General features: G+C 39.0%; 1 protein-coding gene across 1 annotated transcript in view; it reads left to right on the forward strand.

Moving 5' to 3' along the window:
- The first annotated feature begins 3507 nt into the window (after positions 1-3507).
- Positions 3508-6213, forward strand: part of LOC113065320 (G protein-regulated inducer of neurite outgrowth 1-like) — a 9448-nt gene continuing 6742 nt past the window's right edge. The window contains exon 1 of the mRNA XM_026236549.1: positions 3508-3691. The gene's annotated coding sequence lies outside the window, so the exon portion shown is untranslated. The remainder of the gene's footprint in view (positions 3692-6213) is intronic.

Below are 6213 nucleotides of genomic sequence, written 5' to 3' on the forward strand. Positions count from 1 at the left end.
TCTGTCCAGTCGATCAATGCCTGAACACAGGACACCTTTCACATTAAACGGACAGAACTGAGCAGTTTTGTTAGAGTTCATGTGTTTCGGGTGAGTGTCTGATGGTCCGTGTCTATGGCCTGCCAGCAGTAGGAGTTTGGGGACGTTGCAGGACAGGAAGAGGTTCGATGTCCCTCTGAACCAGTCGTCCCAGTATTTCTCTGCTTTAGACAGGTCGATTCTCCAGCATTACACACTGCTCGGCTGAAACACACACACACACACACACACAGGCTCGTGCACATTGATTACGCTCCGTTGTTTATCGTGCACTGTTTGTTCAGTTGCACACGGAGGGGTCAGAGGTTAGACAGTGTTAAATACGGGTGTGTGTGACCAGTAGCTGTATTTCAGTTGTTATGGAAGCCCATTCCGCCACATAAGAAACAATTCATGCTTTAATAAAACGTAATTATGAGATCAGTCATTGGAGACCGAAATATGAGATAAAAAGTCATATGACATAAAATTTTTACACTTATTTACCAAATCATAATAATGAGATAAGTTGCAACCACTGATCTATAATAAAGAACTTGTGACGTATTTCTGCCTTGGACAGAGTAATGCTGAAAATCCAGCTGTGCATCAACGAAATAAATTACACTTTAACAGAGATTCACACAGAAAACAGCCGTTTTACATTAGAATAATATTTACTATTATACTGTATTTTTTAATAAATAAATGCATTCTCAGAAACCACAACATTCACTCCATCATCTTTTAATTTGATTTATATATTAGTAAATGTTGATATTACAATGCACTAAGATTAATAAAAAGTGTTTTAGAATTATTTTTATATATCGCTAGTTCAAGCTGATTAAATATGTACAAATATGATTTTTTATAAATTTGGAAATTAACATTTTATGTGATTATTATTTTTTTGTTAGCTAATGTAATTAACTAATGGATCTTTAATGTAAAGTGTCACTCAAATATATTTTTTACATTGATATTTTGTCATCTAGTTCTTCCTTCCTAGTTCTGCAGATTCTAATTAAACACTCTTAAAGTGACTAATTAAGGGTTTATGTGTAACTTACAGACAGGTGTGTTGGATCTAAACGCTGTAAGTGTGATTAATTGTCCAAACTCTGTTCAGAGCTGTTGTGTGAAAAGCAGGTGAAGTCTTACTTCTCGGTGTCAAAGCTTTCCTTCGGAAAACAATCTCAAAGTGTGCTCAGGTCTGCATCAGAAGTCAGAGATCTCTAGATTTCTCATCAATGATTCCAGGTGCTTTACATTCAACTTTACACTCTTACTGTATGACTACAGTGATTTACAGTGTGTTTGAACTTTTGACTCATCTGTGTCTATTTGAAGGATTCGTTTTAGGATAAATATTCATATACATATATATCTATATTTGTCTGAGATAACTATTTGAAAATCTGGAATCTGAGAGAGCAAAAAAATCTAAATACTGAGAAAATCATCTTTCAAATTGTTCAAATGAATTCTTAGCAATGCATATCACTAATCAAAAATTATGTTTTGATATATTTAAGGTAAGAAATTTACAAAATATATTCATGGAACACGATCTTTACTTAATAGCCTAATGATTTTTGGCATAAAATAAAAATCTATAATTTTGACACATACTACGGTGCCCGTAAAGTGACTTTGGTTTATCGTGGCCACGACATAATAACTCGTGGGAACGTGATAATATGTTGTGGCCACGAGATATTAATTTGTGGGAATGTCATATTAACTCGTGGGAATGTCATATTATGTCATGGCCACGAGATTATTTTGTCGAGGTAATGACATCCTTATGTCGTGGCCTCGAGATGCTATGTTGAGGGAACGACATGTTTTTCTCGTGGCCACGAGTTTAATGCGTAAACAAACCTGCGTGACCATAGCAACCAGGGATTATCAGAGATAAATAAATAAAATAAATAAATAAATGTATTTATTATCAGAGATGGATTCATTAATATTTTATTTTGAATTAAGAAATTATTATATTATTTATACATATAAAATGTGCGCATTTACATTATGACATTTTATGTAAATTTCGAGCATTTACAGTACGCTATTATTTACAAAAGTATTCAGAATGTTAAGTAAAGAGATCGAAATTGAAGCAAATAAAAAAAGAATTTAAACAAAATAAAAAAATAACCAATAATAATAGGCTAATAATAATAATAATGTACACATATTACGGGGGAAAGACTATCAGTTAATGGACTAACAAGACTGTAGGCTGGATAAAATAAAGTTTTTATATTTTATTATGCACTTCATGTTATATTTATTTATGATAAACTTAATTTGAATGCTGACAATCGCATGTAATACAGCCTGGTAGCCAAAGCACATGATTAATATAATAATTACTTAATTCAAGATAAAATATTAATGAATCCATCTATGATAATCCCTGGTTGCTATGGTCACGCAGGTTTGTTTACGCATTAAACTCGTAGCCATGACATATTATCACGTTCCCACAAGTTATGTTGTGACCACGACAAAACTAAGTAAACCGAACATGTCGCCTTACGGGCACCGTAAAATACAATGATTTTTTGGCTATTGCTACAAATATATTCCAGAGACTTAAGACTGCTTTTGTTCTCCAGGGACACATATATACATACACACACACACACACACACACACATATATATATATGTGTGTATGATCATATTAATATAACGCACAGAGAGCACTATGTGAAGTCAATGCATGAAATATGTTCATTATTCTTCATGAGTAATACAGAAATATATCTGCCGTTGGCTCCAGTGTTTTGAGAGTGATCCGTCTCACTTTACTAACCATCAGCTCAGGTGCTGCTGACACTCATTACTGCTTACTACACAACCAAAGCCCCTCACTGTACCATAAACAACTTTAATATGACAGATGAAGTCGATTTAATCAGATCCAAACACATTGTGAAGCTGCACACAAGCTAAATGACAACATGTTTATGGATTCGTAAGCTGATATTTAATCACTAAATTCAACATTTACTTTAAGCCAGACTTAAGAGCATGAAATAATAATAATAATGCAATAACAATTATTGATCTTAAGTTATAAATGTGAACAGAAAATGCACTGACAGCTGATAAGCTCTTCATCATGGCACCTGTTAGTGGCTGGGATATATTAGGCAGCAAGTCAACATTTTGTCCTCAAAATTGATGTGTTAGAAGCAGAAAAAATGGGCAAGCGTAAGTATTTTAGCATGTTTGATATGTCCAAACTGTGAAGGCTCTTATCTACAAAAACTGAAGCAGCAAACCTTGCAAAATTTGTCACTGCTAAAACTTTTGGCCATGATAGTAGTGGAGTGCATGCGCTATAACTAATAAAATGCAGTTGCATTGACGTTTAACTACTGAGATATAACTACTTTAGAGCTGACAGAGCAAAGAAACCTGGCAATGAACGATTGCATCTCTAAAATGCCAGGTGATGTTTTGGGAAAAATGAGATGCACATCAAAATAAATCAATACGTGACCTGTATTCCGCGCGCGCGTCATCCTCTGCTCGCGCGTCTGATGCAGAGCCGAGCGTCGTCATTTATTCAAGCATGAGAGGGAAAAAACAGCTCAGTTTCACATCGTCCTGCCAATTTCTGGGTCGATTTGGAAGGCTTTAAAACTACAACTGTGAGTATGATTTAGCGTAATATTTAAATGTGTCGCGTTTGTGTGGTTCTTTAATAACGGGTCGTGTTTACTGATGTCACGGTGTTTATGGGCGTCGCTGGTGCATGTGAAATAAAAACACTGAAATAAAAAAATAGCTTAGGAGAAGAATAAGATATCTTTATCAACAGCTGCTGGTCTGTTTTGGGGTTCTGGACGCTTCTTAAAATAATTGTTCTTTTCTTTCTTTTTTCCAGCGGGGAAATTTCAGCTTTTAAGTAGGCTATATTATTATTAGTAGTAGTATTATATTTTATTTATTTAATTGCTTTGGTTCTATTTTCATAAGTGGCACGTTTTTGAAAACACCAAACTGATTGCACGTGTAAAACAGCCATCTTTCAAAACTTGCTTTGTATTGATTACATTTGTATAGCCATTATTTTACTACAAATACCATGCAAAGTGCAGCAAAACCAAGGTTTAGATATAGCTTGTTATCCCACTCCACTATAGGAACCATGTTTTTATTTTTTATTAGATTTTTTTTTAGTGAAAGTGTTGGTTTAAACACAGTCTTTAAACCAGTAGTGCATGTACAGTAACTGAACTGACATACATTTACATTTAGTCATTTAGCAGATGCTTTTATCTAAAGCGACTTATAAATTAAAACAATGGAAATCCATGAAATCCATAGTGCCCCTAATCCTTACCATCCAATGGCAATTAAAATGTTTGATCAATGAACACGTGACAATGAAAATTCAACCCAAGCAGAAAAGCAGAAACACTTCTTTCACGAGTTCACATCTACGTATATTAATACCGTAAGTTTATGCGTATTTGGCGTGCTGTCCGGGTGGAGGGCTCCGAGCTCGGGATGTGGCCCGAACCCAGAGTACTCCCCCCGGTTGTGGTAAGAGTAGATGGATCTATAAGTGAGGAGAAATGGGGTGGAGGAGGGATGCTGAAAACCGTCAATGAACAGAGATAGGTTCTGCTGTTATTTATACCTTGTCATGAGTTGATTACTGATTGGTCTCCACTTGTGTTAATCAGGTTAATGAACTGCGACTGTTCCTCCCGAACTTTGTTATAAAACAGCATTTCACGAGTTCACATCTACGTATATTAATACCGTAAGTTTATGCGTATTTGGCGTGCTGTCCGGGTGGAGGGCTCCGAGCTCGGGATGTGGCCCGAACCCAGAGTACTCCCCCCAAAAACAAGAGAGCAAAAGGACAGCCGCCGGACTACGAACCCCCCAAAACTCAGAGATTTGGCGGGCTGACGTTTTTAGAAGTATGGTCGTTTGACCAGGAGATCTCGCATTGCCTCTGGCAGAAGTAGAGGAGCAGGCAGGTCCTGTTGGTTAATAGTTGAGGAAGAAGCGGTTACGATGTCGGGAAGATGGGCTCCACCGTCTGCCTGCGAGGTGTAATGATATATTGACTAGATGCGTAATGTATCTGCTGGGAGGCTGAGGCTCGCTGGACAGATAGAGGAAACAAATTATATTCATGCATTCACTGGAAGACTGGCTCGCTGGATGAAGAACAGAAAGAGATGGATGCATACTGCGTCCACTGGGAGACTGAGGCTCGCTGGACGGGTAGAGGAATGAATGGGTATTTACTGCGTCCGCTGAGACACTAGTGCTCGTTGGACAGACAGAGGAAACCAATAGATATTACTGCGTCCGCTGGGAGACTGAGGCTCGCTGGACAGATATGGGAGACGAATTATGTCCCTGCGTCCGCTGGAAGACTGGGCTTGCTGGACGAAGAACAGGAAGAGATGGATGCATACTGCGTCCGCTGAGAGACTAGTGCTCGCTGGACAAACAGTGGAAAAATAGATGTTATTGAGTCCGCTGTGAGACTAGTGCTCGCCGACTGATAGAGGAGACAAATAGGTATTTCTGCGTCCACTGGGAGACTGAGGCTCGCTGGACGGACAGTGGAATGAATGAATATTTACTGCGTCCGCTGAGAGACTGGTGCTCGCTGGACGGACAGTGGAAACGAATAACTATTTACTGCGTCCGCTGAGAGACTAGTGCTCGCTGGACGGGCAGTGGAAACGGATAAATATTGACTGCGTCCGCTGAGAGACTGGTGCTCGCTGGACGGGCAGTGGAAACGGATGAATATTTACTGCGTCCGCTGAGAGACTCGTGCTCGCTGGACGGACAGTGGAAACGAATAAATATTTACTGCGTCCGCTGAGAGACTGGTGCTCGCTGGACGGGCAGTGGAAACGGATGAATATTTACTGCGTCCGTTGAGAGACTCGTGCTCGCTGGACGGACAGTGGAAACGAATAAATATTTACTGCGTCCGCTGAGAGACTGGTGCTCGCTGGACGGGCAGTGGAAACGGATGAATATTTACTGCGTCCGCTGAGAGACTGGTGCTCGCTGGACGGGCAGTGGAAACGAATAAATATTTACTGCGTCCGCTGAGAGACTGGTGCTCGCTGGACGGACAGTGGAAACGGATGAATATTTACTGCGTCCGCTGAGAGACTCGTGCTCGCTG

This window comes from Carassius auratus, chromosome 48 (genome assembly GCF_003368295.1).
Source record: "Carassius auratus strain Wakin chromosome 48, ASM336829v1, whole genome shotgun sequence".
NCBI lineage: Eukaryota > Metazoa > Chordata > Actinopteri > Cypriniformes > Cyprinidae > Carassius > Carassius auratus.